The sequence below is a fragment of the Capra hircus genome, chromosome 29 (genome assembly GCF_001704415.2).
Source record: "Capra hircus breed San Clemente chromosome 29, ASM170441v1, whole genome shotgun sequence".
NCBI lineage: Eukaryota > Metazoa > Chordata > Mammalia > Artiodactyla > Bovidae > Capra > Capra hircus.
Window position 1 is genome coordinate 31,840,894 of NC_030836.1, and position 17,895 is coordinate 31,858,788.

General features: G+C 44.5%; 1 protein-coding gene across 1 annotated transcript in view; it reads right to left on the reverse strand.

Annotated features, from left to right (window-relative positions):
• Positions 1-16,008, reverse strand: part of ARHGAP32 (Rho GTPase activating protein 32) — a 204,382-nt gene extending 188,374 nt beyond the window's left edge. The window contains exon 1 of the mRNA XM_018043236.1: positions 15,878-16,008. The gene's annotated coding sequence lies outside the window, so the exon portion shown is untranslated. The remainder of the gene's footprint in view (positions 1-15,877) is intronic.

Below are 17,895 nucleotides of genomic sequence, written 5' to 3' on the forward strand. Positions count from 1 at the left end.
TCAGCATCACTACCACTAAGCAAATGCAAATCAAAAACCACAATAAGATACCACTTCACATACAGAAGATCCCCTGGAGAAGGAAATGGCAACTCACTCCAGTATTCTTGCCTGGAAAATTCCACGGACAGAGGAGCCTGGTGGGCTACAGTCCAGGAGGTCACCAAAAGTCAGACATGACTTAGCGACTAAATAACAACATGATCCAGAAATCTTACTCCTGGGCATATATACAAACAAATGAAAACAAGATCTCAAAGAAGTATTTGCACATCCATGTTCACAGCAGCAGCATTCACAACAGCCAAGAGACAGAACCAACCCATCCCTCAAAGGATGAAGAAATCAACAAAATGTGACATATACATACAATGGAATATTATTCAGCCTTAAAAAGAAAGGAGATCTTGTCACATGCTACTGCATGGTTGAACCTTGAGGACACTTTGCTAAGTGAAAGAGGTCAGTCACTAAAAGACAAACAGTGCGTGATTCCACTGATATGAGGGCTCCAAAGTAGTCAAATTCATAAAAACAGAAAGGATGCTTAGAACAGTGGGGACCAGGGGCTGCAGGAGGCAAAAACAGGGCATTCTTTAATAGGCAGGGACTGTTAGTTTTGCAGGATGAAAGTGTTCTGGAGATGTTTCACAACAACATGAATATATGTAAATTATATATCCAGTGAATATACTGGACAGCTAAAAACAGTTAAAATGGTAAATTGTTACATAAATTTTATCATAATTTAAAAAAAAGTACGAGTAACAACTTCATGAGGCAACTGTGATGATAAAGCAGATAATGTATGTAAGGAGCTTATAACAGTCTGGCATATCAATAATAAATAAGTGTTAGTAGTAACAGTGGAGAAGGCAATGACACCCCACTCCAGTACTCTTGTCTGGAAAATCCCATGGACAGAGGAGCCTGGTAGGCTGCAGTCCATGGGGTCGCCAAGAGTTGGACACGACTGAGCAACTTCACTTTCACTTTCCACTTTCATACATTGCAGAAGGAAATGGCAGCCCACTCCAGTGTTCTTGCTTGGAGAATCCCAGGGACGGGGGAGCCTGGTGGGCTGCCATCTACGGGGTCGCACAGAGTCAGACACGACTGAAGTGACTTAGCAGTAGTAACAGTAGCTACTGATATCAGTAAGACAGACATGTATCATTTAGTGACACTGAATTGTGAATTGAGGATGATTTAAAAAGAAAAAAAAGAGTTTCCCTGAAAATGAAGCAAGAGAGATCAGTAAATATATGAACGAGAGCATTTATTAAGTATAGTAGGAATACAGAACCTCTGATGGCTCTTGATCAGTTAGAGTAAACAGAATGAAACATTAGTTTAAGAACATAGTTTCAGCAATCCAGAACAAAGGAACACAAAATCAAGCCTGGTAAAATTAATATAAAGAAACTGGAAAAGGCACTGCAATGATGTTCCAGTCATGCCTTGGAACTCAATAACAAGGGAAAAGAAACCTGGTTTTAGAATGCTAAGCAACCATCCCTTCAAATCTGTGCTTTAACCAATAAACACAACTCCTCATAGAAGTTATGTTGGTTAGCAGGTCAATATCTAACTGCCAGGTTGGTATCATATATTTCACATTTGGTGGCTCAGCTGGTAAAGAATCTGCCTGCAATGCAGGAGACCTGGGTTCAATCCCTGGGCTGGGAAGATTCCTCAGAGAAGGGAACGACTACCCAGTCCAATATTCTGGCCTGGAGAATTCCACGGACTGTATAGTCCATGGAGTCGCAAAGAGTTGGACACGACTGAGCAACTTTCATTTTCTTTCACCCATCAACATTTCTAATAAAAATAAGCATTAAATATAAAAAGCCTAACCTTTCATCACTCAGGAAGCCTTTGGCATTAAATCCCAGATTCTCTAGAAGCAGCACAATTGAATGAACATCATGCTCTAATGTCATTGACAACCTGTACCCAAGCGGGGAGTTTGACAAATTCTCTCTCATACATTCGAGGCCCTATCACCATGATGGGGTTGGTTAAATACAAAAGCACACATATTCAAAGTAAAACCCTGACTACTTAGAACCTTTACAGCAGGGCTTCTCAACTAGGCACTATTCACATTTGGTGGGGAGAGGGGTTGGTGAGGAAGCCTGTTCTGTGCATGAGTAACGAAGCAGTAACATCTAGTCAAGGCTATGGTTTCTCCAGTGGTCATGTATGGATGTGAGAGTTGGACTGTGAAGAAAGCTGAGCGTTGAAGAACTGATGCTTTTGAACTGTGGTGTTGGAGAAGATCCTTGAGAGTCCTTTGGATTGCAAGGAGATCCAACCAGTCCATCCTAGAGGAGATCAGTCCTGAGTGTTCATTGGAAGGACTGATGTTGAAGCTGAAACTCCAATACTTTAGCCACCTGATGCAAAGAGCTGACTCATCTGAAAAGACCCTGGTGCTGGGAAAGGTTGAGGGCAGGAGGAGAAGGGGAAAACAGAGGATGAGATGGTTGGATGGCATCACTAACTCAATGGACATGAGTTTGAGTAAACTCCAGGAGTTGGTGATGGACAGGGAGGCCTTGGTGTGCTGTGGTCCATGGGGTCACAAAGAGTTGGACACGACTGAGCAACTGAACTGAACAGAGAATTAACTTATGCCAAATGTAAGAATATGAATCTGGGAAATATCCCTTTCTCAGGCTCAAGTTAAATGTTTAGAAATTATTTCTCATTATTCATAGACTAGTGCTAAGAAAACACACAGGTACTTTGAGTTTAAACAGACCTAGATTTGAATTCTAAATCAATCTGGCATTTGAGTAAGTGACCATAAATTTCTGAGGTTTAAATAAAATAACATTTGTAAAGATCAATGAAAAAATGGCACTAAATAAAAAGAGAAGTGAATTTACACTTATATCCCAGAACCTTTTTTAAAAAATCATAACTAGTTTAGAAAAGAAATATTTCTAAAATGCACTGCACATTTTCCCATTTTAATGTAATCTAACCTTTTATAAACAACTCAGGGTGACCATTTCAGACAAGCATCACTGCAACAACTAAATATGACATGAATCCAGAGCAGAGAGCCATCAAAATGGATAATACACAATTAAGTTGCAAGACACTGGATGAACTGTTTGAATCTGATAAAAATCGTACCACTTCATAGGGATTGCCAAGTTGAATCTTTAGGTTAAGAAGTAACAATAAAGGGAAACAACATAACAGAAGTCGGGACAGAAAAACTCTGAAAAAATGCAACTGCCCGCATGCCCTACATGAATCAGAAGTGATAGGCTGTCCAAAAAAAAAAAATAGTACAAGAAAAGGAATTTGGGTTAGTAGAGAGAATACACCAGAATAAGAGTCAGAAGAATGGAGTTCTAGTTTCAACTGTCCTACTTGAGTGAGAATGTGTAGCTACACTAAGCCACTTAACCTCGATCTATATCCTCATTAATAAGAAGGGCACAAACCTACTTTGACACTTCCAACACTGTCAGGTGGACCAGATACCGATGCTGATAGAAGTGCTCTCGAAGCCGTATGTAAACGCTCTATGCCGCGAGCCCTGCAGTCGCCCGACAGCAGTACAGAGCAGGGTTCTTCTGTCTTTTGCACTTGGGAGACACGGAGATGACAGCACTGATGTGGGCACACTGCGGCAAGTAAGCCCGGCTGCAGGCGGTCACCAGAGGTCAGGAGAAGCGCTCGCCTCTCTGTCGCTGACGATCCTCTCCAAGGAATGAGGAAATGTTTCTGCCCTATCTGTAATACATTCAGAGTCTTGTCTGGCACGCCAGTTAGGGAGCTCTAATTAAAATGCAATGTCTAGTTTGGAACACTGTAAGAGGGAATTTAACTTTTTCCACCATAAACGGCTCTGGGAAACAGAATCAAGACCAGAATCTGACAACGACAGAACAGTACTACATTGGACCTGGGGTACCCGCTGACCAACTCCCTTGACCATGGGGCCAACTGTTCTCAGGACCTAAACTAACAGGTATGCCCAACTGCAGTCCACACACCCCAGCCCTCTTCTTACCAGGACCCCAGAATTTCCTGACTACTTCTATGGTTTGCTCAGGCTTCTTCCCTGAGTGGACCCTCCAACAGCAAATGACCACACCATCAGAATTTACATCCCCTGGGCCCGGGGATGATCAAAGCGACGCTATCTGAAAGGGGTAGAGGCATGCATGGTTTCAAGTGCCCACACATATGCACATGCAAAAAGTCCCTCATGCCAGGAGCCTGGAGGGAGACGGGTACCTGCCCTTTCCCATGGTGTGGAATAGAACTCCCAGGAGTCAGAGAATTCCCTCTGTGACCCAGATTTAGGTCATTACGAAGTTGTCTTTGTTAAGGTATGTGATGCAACATCTGTATCAGTTCACCTGATTAATAATGTGCAAATGTTCAGACATACAGCATATAGACTTCCATTTCTATTCTTGCCCGAGTTCCAGAAATGCTGGGGATGGGCCTGCAAAAGGAGCTCAGTCACATGAGGAACAGTTGAAGAAAATAAGTACATTTAGTCTGGGAAGAAAAAAAGTTAGTGGGAAGATCAAAGAACCAGCCATTTCTCACATGACAACTGAAGGCCATCATGTGAAAAAAAGAACATATCTGTGTGGTGTTGGAAATGAAGGCAGGTACATTCCAGCCTAACACAACAAGGAATGTTAAACAGTAAGAATTCCTTTTAAAAAGGACTGGGGGGACTTCCCCAGTGGTCAAGTGGCTAAGACTCCGTATTCCCAGTGCAGAGGGCCCAGGGTTCGATCCCTGATCAAGGAACTAGATCCTACATGCTGCAACAAAGACCCGGCACAGCCCCCCTAAAAAAAATATTTTTGAATTAAAAAAATAAAAAGAATTGGGCAACAACAAGGTCATACTGTATAGTACAGGGAACTATATTCAGTATCCTGTGATAAACCATAATGGAAAAGAATAGGAAAAAGAAGGCACACATATATGTATAACTGAGCCACCCTGCTGTACAGCAGTCATTAACACAACACTATACATCAGTAAAAATATATAAATGCTTTAAAAAGACCTGGGCTGTCAGGTGAGTAATAAGTCAGACACTGAAAATACAGAAGCAGAGGGTACGTGCTGCTCTTCCAACGATAATGTGGAAGGAACTCTGATCCTGAGGAAAGGTAAAGACCACATTTGACCGAGAGGCCTATGTAACTGCAGTGTGAATGGGTAGCTCTATATACAGAGACAAGTGCTTTGAGACACAGGCAAATGGAAGCTAAACTCTGAAGCATCCTTTCTCTATTAAAAAGCCCCTGCTGTCAGCTCACTCTTGTCATTTGCCTCCTCACAAAAATTGAAGTAAATTCCTCCATTCTACCATATTAATTACTTAAAGACTAGAGCAGCCTTGGCTCGAGGGACTTTTCCATCCTCCAGGAAGTCAGAACCTTCCCTGCTGCTCCTGGGGTCCCATGATTTATCATTCTCACTGAAAACCTTGTCATCTGTCCCCACGATGGATGACACCTCTCTGGCACCAACAAATACATACTCTACAGAAATGCTAAGGACACAACACATATCTAGACAGAGCCCAGGCCTCTCAAACAGCTTGTAGAAAATGGGGTTACAAATGTAAGATAAAAGCAAATAAATGCAAACTGAAATGAAGAAAATAAACTGAGGTAATAAAGAAGACAGGGCCTGTGAAACTGCCTGCACACAGGTAAGCATACAGGCCTCTCTGGGGCAGCAGAAGAGAGCCACGAGAAGACCTGAAGGAAGCACATTCCATCCTTCCTTGTAGATGGCTGAAGAGGTACATGCGTAGCTCGGTCAAGGGATGAAAAGCAGCAGCATCCACTATACATCTGCTAGAATGGCCAAAATCCAGAACGCTCATACCACCAACTGCTGGCAAGGATGTGGGGCAACAGAACTTTCATTCAAAAGCATGCTTATCATACCATCCTAGAATCACCCTCCTTGGTATTTACCCAAAAGCTGAAAACTCCTATCTACAAAAAACATGGATGTTTATAGCAGTTTCATTCATTACTGCCAAAACCTGGAAGCAATCAAGATGTCCTTCAGCAGATGAGTGGATAAACTGTAGTATACCCAAAAAAATGGAATATTACTCAGTGCTAAAAAGAAAGAGCATTGTAGAAAATTCTAAAAGAGAAGGGAATACCAGACCACCGGACCTGCCTCTTTAGAAATCTGTATGCAGGTCAGGAAGCAACGGTAGAACTGGACATGGAACAACAGACTGGTTCCAAATAGGGAAAGAAGTATGTCAAGGCTGTATATTGTCACCCTGCTTATTTAACTTATATGCAGAGAACATCATGAGAAACACTGGGCTGGAAGAAGCACAAGCTGGAATCAAGAATGCCAGGAGAAATATCAATAACCTCAGATATGCAGATGACACCACCCTTATGGCAGAAAGGGAAGTAGAACTAAAGAGCTTCTTGATGAAGCTTGAAGTGAGAGAGGAGAGTGAAAAAGTTGGCTTAAAACTCAACATTCAGAAAACTAAGATCATGGCATCTGGTCCCATCACTTCATGGGAAATAGATGGGGAAACAGTGGAAACAGTGTCAGACTTTATTTTGGGGGGCTCCAAAACCACTGCAGATGGTGACTGCAGCCATGAAATTAAAAGATGCTTGCTCCTTAGAAGAAAAGTTATGACCAATTGGACACGACTGAGCAACTTAACTGAACTGAGCTGAACTGAGACAGCATATTAAAAAGCAGAGACATTACTTTGCCAACAAAGGTCCGTCTAGTCAAGGTTATGGTTTTTCCAGTAGTCATGTATGGATGTGAGAGCTGGACTGTAAAGAAAGCTGAGCACTGAGAATTGATGCTCTTGAACTGTGATGTTGGAGAAGACTCTTGAGAGTCCCTTGGACTGCAAGGAGATCCAACCAGTCCATTCTAAAGGAGATCAGTCCTGGGTGTTCATGGGAATGACTGATGCTGAAATTGAAACTCCAATACTTTGGCCACCTGATGTGAAGAACTGACTCATTGGAAAAGACCCTGATGCTGGGAAGGATTGAGGGCGGGAGGAGGGGACGACAGAGGATAAGATGGTTGGATGGTATCACCGATCCAATGGGCATGAGTCTGAGTGAACTCCAGGAGTTGGTGATGGACAGGGAGGCCTGGCATGCTGCAATCCATGGGGTCACAAAGAGTTGGACGCGACTGAACTGAACTGATAAAGACATAAGATATCAACCCATGAAAAGACATGGAAGACACTTAAATATTTATTACGAAGTGAAAGAAGCTAATTGAAAAAGCTACATACTGTAAGCCTCCAACTATAAGACACTGTGGAAATGGTACAACTATGGAATCACTGAAAAGATCCTGAATAACCAGGGGATAGGAGTGGGAGGAAGGTGGGGGACACACAGGTGGAGCACAGGGGACGGAGGAAAGGATAGAGGCAGGGAAGTCTGCAGATAATTTTCCAGAGGACAAAGGCAGTGTGCCTAGGTGTTAACCATGAAAAAACTGAGACATCGTCAGGTCCAGTTTGTATTCTGAAGGTAGAGTTGATAAGACTTATTAACATGAGATGAGAAGGAAAAAATGGAGGATGACCTCAGAGCCTGCAAAACTTGGTAGACAGTCTGGCCACTTCACTTCAAACAGTGAAGACGTGGAAGAAGTGGAGGGAGGAGTAAATGAAAGAAAGCGTAATTCACAGTTCTGCTTTGTTCATGAGACATCCAGGTAGAAGAATGGCATTAGATGATGAGTCTAGAGCTCCAGAAATCAGTACCAGAGACAGGAATCTGAGCCCCCTCGGCATATAAACAGTATCTGAAACCATGAAAATGGATGAAATCAGGAGAGCCCAGGGACATTCCAAATTTTAGAGGGGGAGGTAGGCAGAGATAAGCTGCAAAAAGGACATAGAGAATGAGTAGCTATAAGGTCAGAGAAAGTAGTCGGCCAATGGGAAATGCTGATGAGAGGTCAGTAAGACACAGATGTTGTATGACCTCTGGCTTTGACAAGATACAAGTCATTGCAGCCTTGATTAGAAGCAATGCCAGTAAGTGGAGAAAGTGAAATGAAGTCACTCAGTCGTGTCACTCTTAGCGACCCCATGGACTGCAGCCTACCAGGCTCCTCTGTCCATGGGATTTTCCAGGCAAGAATACTGGAGTGGGTTGCCATTGCCTTCTCTGCTCCTGGGCCTTGGCCTCCTTCAATTTCCATGAGTGGACCTCCTTAGGGGTGAGTCGTCCTGAAGCTTATCCTACCCAGTACTGTTGCAACCTGAGAGCCAGGTGTCCCCAGGTCAGGGTGCAGATCCCCAGGCAGGCTGAGGCATGACAGCCTCCTAGAGATCGAATCCCTGGGCAGGTCAAGGCGTGACGGCCTCCAGAGAACAAGAGCTCAAAGAGATCAGGCTAAAGAGAGAATCAGTGGTAAGGAAGTGGACATAGCAAACATAAACATCTCCTGTTGCAAAATGGAACAAAGAAATTGGGCAATAGCTGAAGGGAATCATAAGGTGGAGGGGAGAAGATGGTTTAACAGAGGTGATTTATTCTAATACCTGTTAAAGTATTAGTGGCTCAACAAGACAAAACTATATTCCTTTCTCACTTAACCATCCAGAGAAAAATGAACAGTAGTAGGTGGTTCTGCTCTGTAAGATCATCTAAGGACCCATCTTACTGATCCACCTCCTCCTAAAGTATTGCTCTCAACTGAAAGGTTGAATTAACACATATCAGTACTACATTCTCCTAGCAGAAAGGGACCAAGAGGAAAGCAGAAAGCAAGAGCAAGCAGAAAGCAACTCACTTTTTCTTTCTAAGGCCCTGACACAAAAATCGCTCACAGTACTTCTGGTCATTTTCCAGTTACCCAAACTTCATCATGCGGTCACATCCACGTGTAAGAGGGAGGCTAGGAAATGCAGTCCAGCTGGGCATCCATGTGCCAGATAAACCTGAGGGCCCTATTACTGAAATGAAGCTGAAGAGAGTGGCATCTGGTGAACAATTAATCATCACTGCTGCAAGTAATATAGGGCACGTCTGCATACTAAAAGAGATGATCCAGTAAGCAGAGAATGATAATTTAAGGGAAAAAATAATGGCAGGAGTAAAAGCCTTAAGAAGCGGGAAATGAGATCCAGGGCTCAGAGTTATTGCCTAGAAGCAGAGACACGTTGAGTCTCCTGTCACTTCTCACACGCTTGACTTTTCAGAAGAATTGTTGCCCCTTGAATGCACTTCCAGAAAATTAAAGTAATCCCTTCCTTGTATCTAGTAAATCAAACAATCATGTAGAATGAGTATAAAAATCTGGCCTGGATTGAACAGTTCTCACTTGAATTGTCTCCTACCTAACAGGCTGACTCTTTCTCCTAACAGGCTGATTCAAAGATGCTGCTGTTCTTTCAAGGAGAATATGACCAAATTTCAGAGCTTAAGGCAGTCTAAAAAGTTTATTTTACAAATGTTCAAGGCCACAAAGCATCCTTTCCAACAGTACACCCAAGTCCTTGAATGGCCACTGATAGACCAGGGATGATTATCCCACTGTTTCTTATCCACTCTTTGATAATATTCTTCTTCATAATATAGTTTATCTTCCCAATGGAACGGAACACTTCCTAAGGGAAGAGACTCGATGCCAACTTCTTTCATACCTAGGTTCCACTGCATTTAGCATGGTACCGAAAAAAAACCTCACTTGTACTCAACGGATACTTTTCAGTTCACTGAGAAAGACATTTGGCTTCCTGTACCCTACCGGAGCAGGACTGTCACTAAGTCCTGAAGACCACTGTTTGTCAGGCTCTCCTCAGGTAGAAGATCAACGGAAACTGGGGAAGTACAAGAGGATAGTCCCTACTTTAAGGAAAAAAAAAAAAATCAGAGAATCATGGAATTTGGGAGTGACAAAGAATCTTAGAGACCTCTAGTTTGACCCCTCATTTCATCAATAGATACAAGGAAAATGAGGTTTTTAGCAAGATGAATTACTGGTCCAAAGGCACAGATTTATTTACAGGAGAGGCAAGACGAGAACCCAGGTCCTCTGACTTCAAGTTCAAATCTCCTTTCTCTGTTAAAGCTTCCTTATCTTTTTTGCCTGCCATTAATAAACCAGGTAATTACTAAAGTTCACATAATATGTTCTTCAGTCACTGAAAATCCTACTCATCTTGTAAGTCCTTCCACCATATAACTCTCCAATAAAAAGAGAACAGGAATTACTACTTCCATCCTACACACAATGGGATAAAAACAGGGCAATCACATGGCCTGCTCAGGACCACAAGGCTGAACCCCACAAAATAAAGATTTTATTAATACTATTTCAAGGGCAAAGGAATGGAATTCTATTTCAGAGCTCCTCCCTAGAGGGTGGTGCCTATCTTTGGTAACATAGACAACGTACACCTATCACACCGTGTCCAGGGTGCGTGGGCCATGCGTGCCTTTTCTCTCAGGGCTTTCCATCTCCACAGGCTCCAAAACTAATGTCTACTATGATCCAGAGCATAAAATAAAGTAGTAAATGGATGCAATCTCCCTGAAAATCAGAATTCTACTTCCACTCTGAACATTCTGGTTCATAAATTACATATGAGAAATTAAACCAAACACCTCATTTCTCACTTCATTTTACCTACCTAAAACACCTCCTATAAATACCAGAGAAGCCCCCTTGTTCAGGTATACTATGAACCTGCAAACATCTATTTTACCAAATCTTTACATTTTGCCACCATGGGGAATATTCCCACTCAGTCTTCACCTCTTCAAACAGGAATTCTCTGGTTGGTTTTGTTGTTTATATGCTTTAACATCAAAAGAAAATCCTGTCTCCTCAAGATGGAGGGTCTTGTTTAGGCCTCTACTGTTTCTATGGGGCCACAAGTGTTGTTTTCCAGGGGCTGTAGCTCTGCAGTTTGATGAAAGGCCCTCTGCCCACCCTCCAAGGACAGCATGGGGACATCAGCACCCTCCAGAGGTCTCCCTGGGATTATCCCTCAGCCTGTAAAGAACACCCAAGGCATGAAATTGCACTATTTGTAGGATGGCAAGAGCCACACTGACCCCAGCCCTGTTCTGTTTGACTCAGTTAGAACAATAGCCTTTGTTTATTTGCTCACTCCGAGTTTGGGATTAATGTTAAATAAACCAGCATTTGAAGCTGGGAAGTACATACAATTTATCCATAGTAAGATAACTTAAACCAAATATTTCAGAAAGCAGGTTAACAACGAAGCTTCTAGAAAGTACACTAGGCCTACCTTTATGGAAAAAATATTAAGTTTTATTATTCACCTATGAAGAGGCCATTATAGAGATGCTAACACAAATCCTAAATTAGACTTAAAGGGTGTCACAAACATTAAAAGAAGTCCCCTAACCCTGGCCAAATGTAATATTCTTTTCCTAAATATCTTTTTTAAAAAAACAAAAAACAGGAAATACCAAAACCAAAATAGAACCAGTATTTAAATTCAGCTTGCAAACATACATTAGTACCAAGAAATTATCAAGAACCAAGATCTTTGAAAAACAGAGCAGAATTATCTTTCCACTCATTCTAATCATCTAAATAAGCAAAGGATTAATAAAAATATAGTATAACATATGAGAGATTTCTCAAGTTATTCCATTTATCAGCTGTTAACTAAACTAATGGTTTCAGTAAAGGAAAAAATTTGGTACCAAGTAACATACCACTCAGGAGAACAACTCTATATTGGGGCAAGGTGATGTACAACATTTTAGGCGTATTGTTTACAACTAGAATTCATGATCACCATCATCTATAACTTACTATGTACTTATTATATCCCTATAACGTATATAGCATCACGATTCAATGGACATGAGTTTGAGCAAGCTCCAGGGGATGGTGAAGGACAGGGAAGCCTGGCATGCTGCAGTCCGTGGGATCACAAATAGTTGGACCCGACTGAACAACTGAACAATATCGTATTAAGCCTTCACATGTAACATTTCATTTAACCATCACTACAATCTTCTAAGACAGATTCTATATTCTCTGATTACAAAGGAGGTACCTGAAACACCAAGATGTTAATTTGTTTGTCCAGGATCAAAGTTTATATCACAGCTGACATTCAAACACAAGTCTTTCTGACTCCAAAGCAAAAATCAGTACCTTTCCAGAGGTCCTAATCCCTATAATGCTATGACAGGAAACCATGCTTGTGCTAAGCAGAGCAAAAATTTTATGTTCTAAAGCAAAAATGGGGGTTTCTGGTGGCTCTGTGGTAAAGAATCCGCTTGCCGATACAGGAGACACAGGTTTGATCCCTGGGTCGGGAAGATCCATCCCCTGAAGAAGGAAATGACAACCCACATCAGTATTCTTGCCTGGGAAATCCCATGGACAGAGGAGCCTGGGGGGCTACAGTCCGTGGGTTGACAACGAGTATGACATAATTTAGCGACTGAACAACAACAACAAAGCAAAGACTGGCAAACTTTTTCTATAAAGGGTCAAGTAATAAAACTGCTAAGCTCTGCAGACCATACTGTCTCCGTTGCAAGGAATCAACCCTGCTGCTGTACAGCCAATACAGCCATAGACACTTCATAAACAAGTGTGGCTATAATCCCAATAAAACTTTATTTATGAGCATTAGTATTTGAATTTCATGTAACTTGCACATTATGAAATACTTTTTATCTTTTTCTACCATTTGAAAATGAATCATTCTTAGTTCATAAGCCATACAAAATATAAGCTGCAGGCCAGATTTGGCCTACATACTGAATTTTGTCAATGTCTATCCTAAATAATGCAGACAAATATAAAATATATTTTAGTAAACAGCTCTTTTCACACTCCTAAGTTGTAATCTCCTTTAATATTCTGAAATGATACTTTACAGAAGCTCAAAGTCTCAATAAACTAAACATCTGTCCCCAAATAATCAAAAACTCTGAGTCCAAAACTGTAGACACTACATATGGATTTCCTAAGAATGAGACAGAATCACGAAATTTTGGAACTCAAAAAGATCTAACACATCCTCATTCCTTATGTGCATTTTTAAAAACTGGTATTAAGACATTTAAAACAGCTAAACACTAAGTTTATAGGTAATGACAGTAATAGGCTATGAATTTAAGAAGCAATACAAAGTATTTTCAAATCCTTTCATCTGACTTCTCTGTAAGGAAGACAATGCAAGCCTCCTTGCAATGTTCCATTTTGTTCTTGTCGTTGCTTAGTCGCTAAATCGTGTCCAATTCTTTTGCAACCCCATGGACGGTAGCCCACCAGGCTCCTCTGTCCATGGGATTTCCAGGCAATACTGGAGTGGGTTGCCATTTCCTTCTCCAGGGGATCTTCCTAATCCAGGGATCGAACCTATGTCTCCTGCATTGCAGGCAGATTCTCTACCAATGAGCCACCGGGGAAACCTCATCCCAATTTTACACCTAAGAAAAACAGGCTCAGAAATGTACATAACTTGCCCAAAGCAGGGACCAAGCCACACAGCTACTAAGTGGCAGAACTGTAACCACAACCTGATTTTAAGTCCCTGCTGCCTCTTAACTACTTCCACAGACATCAAATTTCACATTGATGGGTTAAACCCTAAAGATTGTCATGAATTATTAGTCATAATCTTCAAAAGCAATGAAAACGTTTAGTGCATTTCATTCGATTTTCCTTATGCTATCAAAGTCTTCTGAAGAAAACAGCTGCTAATCCTTGACATTCGTCAGATGCATTTACAGTCAATAGTGAATCTATGTATACTGTGCAAACAACACACTAAGGCCAGCAAAGAAAGGGAAAACACTGCTGAACAAGCCAATATAAAGACAGACTAAGACGAGACTTCCCTGGTGATCCAGCGGTTAAGACTTTGCCTTTCAGTGCAGGCAGTGTTGGTTCAACTCCTGGTCAGGGAGCTAAGATCCAACATGCCTTGTGGCCAAAAAAACAAAACACAGAACAGAAGCAATGCTGTCACAGATTCAATAAAGACTTTAAAAATGGTCCACATCCCCAAAAATATCTTTTAAAAAATAAAATAAAGAGAGACTAAGAGAAAGAGAAATAGAGATGAATGAATTCCCATTAAAGTCTGAGCCCAATTGCAGCATAGCTTCTGGTGATTGGAAAATGATGTGGGGGTTAGGAAAAGAAAATAAAAGGAACATAACTACTGGAACTCAAGCCAACATCAAAGACTCTAATGACAGTTGAGCCTGCCTGGCTGCTTCTTGGTCTCTCCCTAGAAAACAAAAAGTTACATAACCAAAGAAGATTCTTCCAACTAACACTTCCTCTGTGGCCCACTTACACCCTATCAGCCACCTCAGTGTGCATCTCCATACAGTAAACTGGGCTTCCACCCCAGCTGGGTCTGGACAGGTCTCTGTCCAAAGTGCTGCTTTATTCTACAGACTGCTATAGGGACGATCGTATGAAGACAACCGGCTAGAGCACAGTTCCAACCTCACGCCATTCTAGAGACTTATTCTATGAAGAATCACCACACACTAAATTTTAGGAATGAAGCCAACTCCAAATAATCCTGAAAACGGACATCACAGCATCATAATATCCCATCTTCACAAACAGCAGTGTTAAAAAGGAATTCACACCAATGAGTGCTTGAAAAACTTTGAGGTCATGTTGTAGCAGCAATTAAAGCTTCTATTTCTCAAATACAAGGATCAAATGTCAATATTCTAAGTTAAGAGTCCAATGTACCCAATAAAGAAAAATCTATTAATGAATCAAAATTATCACTACCCAAAAATGTTACAACAAATTCAATTACTGATTCAAACTAGCATATTTTCTGGATGCTAAGACCCACAATACTCTAGCACCATATGCTTTTTCTTCTTCCAATAGAAATACAAATATAGACAACGTTTACAAAAGCAACAAATGTATCAGAAGTTACTTCCATTCAGATTGACTTAAAAGGTCTAAATCTGTGCCAAGTAAAACTCTGAAAGAATGGAAAATAAAAGAGATGCTGACAACAATGCAATGTGGCCCAGCTGCCAGCTATCCATGTAACATCATGCAGTGCCCCAAGCAGTTTAAAAGCAGATTGCAATTCTGCATGCAGATCAAAATTATAATTATCCAAATTCTATTTCCTAAAAGATAACTATCAAACTGCAACCCAAGCATCCTCCTGGGGTCTCCTCCTCCCGTCCACCTTCTTTAAGCGTCAGCCAGAGAATGTGGAGTTATAAAGGGTCCAGAAGTAGGCTACAGCTAAGCAATCTGGTTTGACTTTCTCGCTCTACCGTTTCTGTTCATCTGTTTGCGAAACTGTTAAACATGAATATTTAATCAAGTCACCAAAATGAGAAAGGCAGGACGGGGACGGGGTGGCGGGGGAGACCAAGGGAGGAAAAAGGCACTAAAGTCACCAGCACCGTCCAATGTGCAGAGGCAACTTCAGCCAATTAGAAAGATGAGAGGGAAAACTCCACGGGCGCGACAGCGAGCACGGCGGGGAGCGGGCACGGCCAGGGCGCCCCGGAGCCCCGGCGCCTCGGGCCCGGAGCGCCGCAGCAGGCCGGGAACCGCCCGGCCCGGTCCGCCGAGGCCGCGGGGAAGTGGTGGGCGCGGGCGGCTGCGGCCCGATCGCGGTCAGCCCCGGGAGGCCGAAGAGGGAGCCGGGTTGGGGGATGGAGGGGGGAGGAAGGGGGAAACCCGAGATGGCCTTCCAAGAACATTCGATCCCGAACCTTTACTTTAAAAAGAATTTCTCCCGAGAAGGAAAGCCAGGCCCCCCAGCCCTTCCCTGCGGCGCCTGCCCACGTCACCGGCGCCCCCGGCCCTCCCGCGGCCCCCGCCTTACCGAGCCCCGCGGCCCCGCCGCGCCGCCGCGGCGTCGCTGCGCCCCGCTCGCCGCTCCGTGTCTGCCCTGCGGGGCGCCGGGCCCGACGCCCTCCCTTTCCTCCTCCTCCTCGTCCTCGTCCTGGTCCCGATCCTCGCCGCCGCCGAGCGCCGCCCGCGCTCCGAGCCTAGCGCCTGGCCGCCCGGGGCAGCCGCGGGGGCTCGGCCGGGCGCCCCCCGCGCCAGCGCCTCATCCCGCCGCGCCGCCCCGTCAGGCTCGGGGGCGGGGACGCCGGGCTCCCGGCCGCGGCCTCGGAGTCCTCCTCCCCTTCGACCCTCACCGCGATCGCCCTCCCCCGGCCGAGCCGGCCCCGGGGATGCGGTCCTGGGCTCCGAGCCCCTAGCCCGCCGCCTCCGGGCCGCCCCCGCAGCGCCCCCGCCCCGCTCGCGGCGCGCGCCCGCTGGAGCCCGCCGCCGGGCCGGGCCTCCGCCTCCCGCGCTCCGCCTCCTCCTGCGCCCGCGACTCCCGCAGCAGGGAGAAGAGGCGCGCGGCCGCGGCCCCCGGGCACGAGCACGCGCGAGGAGGGCGGGCGGAGCGCGCGCGTGGCCGAGGGCGGCGGGGGCGCGCCCGGGCCTCGCCTGCTGTTGTCCCGGGAGCGCACGTGCGCGGCGGGGGGGCGGCGAAGGGTGGGCTGCTAGCGCTCCCCCGGGGGCTCCGGGGGTCGGCAGGGCGCCGGAAGGGTGCCGGGATGCACCCTTGGGGGTTCGGGCGAGGTCTGCCGCCTCGGCTTCTGCACAGTGCTGCGGTGCAAAAACACAAACCCTGCCGCAGCAGCAGCGACGCCGGGAAGAGCCATCCTCCGAGACTACGGCAGTGGCTCCTCTCCACTCACAGCTGACCCCGGGGTGCTGTCACCGCGCCGCGGAGCAGAGGGGCGCGTTGCCGCAAGTCGGGAAGCTCCCTGTCTCTCCATCCCTTGCGCATTTTGGTCTAAAATCAACTCGCATCGGTTATTATTTGGAATCTGGGCCTAAAAGTTCTATTGGTTGTCTTCATTCAGAGTTACGGACTGGAAGATTGGAAGTGACCTGGCAAGGGAGAGGAAGGACAAGAAAGGGTGAAAGAGCAGCAACCCCGGAAGGTCCGTGACCAGGAGACACGTGAAGCCCTGCGTGTGTATGGCACTGCCCTTGGTTCTCCCGCCTACTCCTTTTGTTCAACCTCTAAAGGCTGCGCAATACTTCGACCTGCAACAAGCGGTCTGTGTAACAGAACAGATCTTGACATGCTACCCTTTTCTGTTTTGATCTTTTTCTTTTGTATATGTATCATTCACTCCTTCTGACTCCTCTGGAATCTGAATGTTGGGAGAGGGTTAGCCTCCATAATTTAACTCAGTACTCAAATCCACCCATGCCAAATACTGCATCGTCTAATGTCACTGCAGTGATTCGGGTCCACTCAGCATATAGTCATGTCAGTGGGAGTCACTGAATATAAAACGTGGCCTTGACCACAGTTAGCAGGATTTCAAGGGCACGGATGTGAAGCAGGATTTCAGCACATCCTGGAGAGAAATTAGGGAGTGAACATGTACAGTAATGTCACTCCTGCCAGCTTCAGTATAATCAGGGGTTCTTTAATGATGGGGATTCAGAATGTTTTCTAGCAGAGAAGGAGGGAAGGGATGGAATGAGATTCACATAGAGGCACAGACTTGGATAGGAAAATTTAAAGACACGTACATTAAAGAAATGTATCCTGGTAGGCACAGTGTTAAAAATCTGCCTGCCAATGCAGGAGACTCAATTTCTATCCCTGAGTGGGGAAGATCCCCTGGAGGAGGGCTTAGCAACACACTCCAGTATTCTTGTCTGGGAAATCCAGTAGACAGAAGAGCCTGGCAGGGTACAGTCTACAGAGTCAGACACATCTTAGCAACTAAACAACAACTCAACATCCTGGTCTGGTAGCCATCTACTCGAAAAAGGTAGACTTAGGATCTGTAATGGTCTTAATGGGTACTTCCCAAGTGCTGG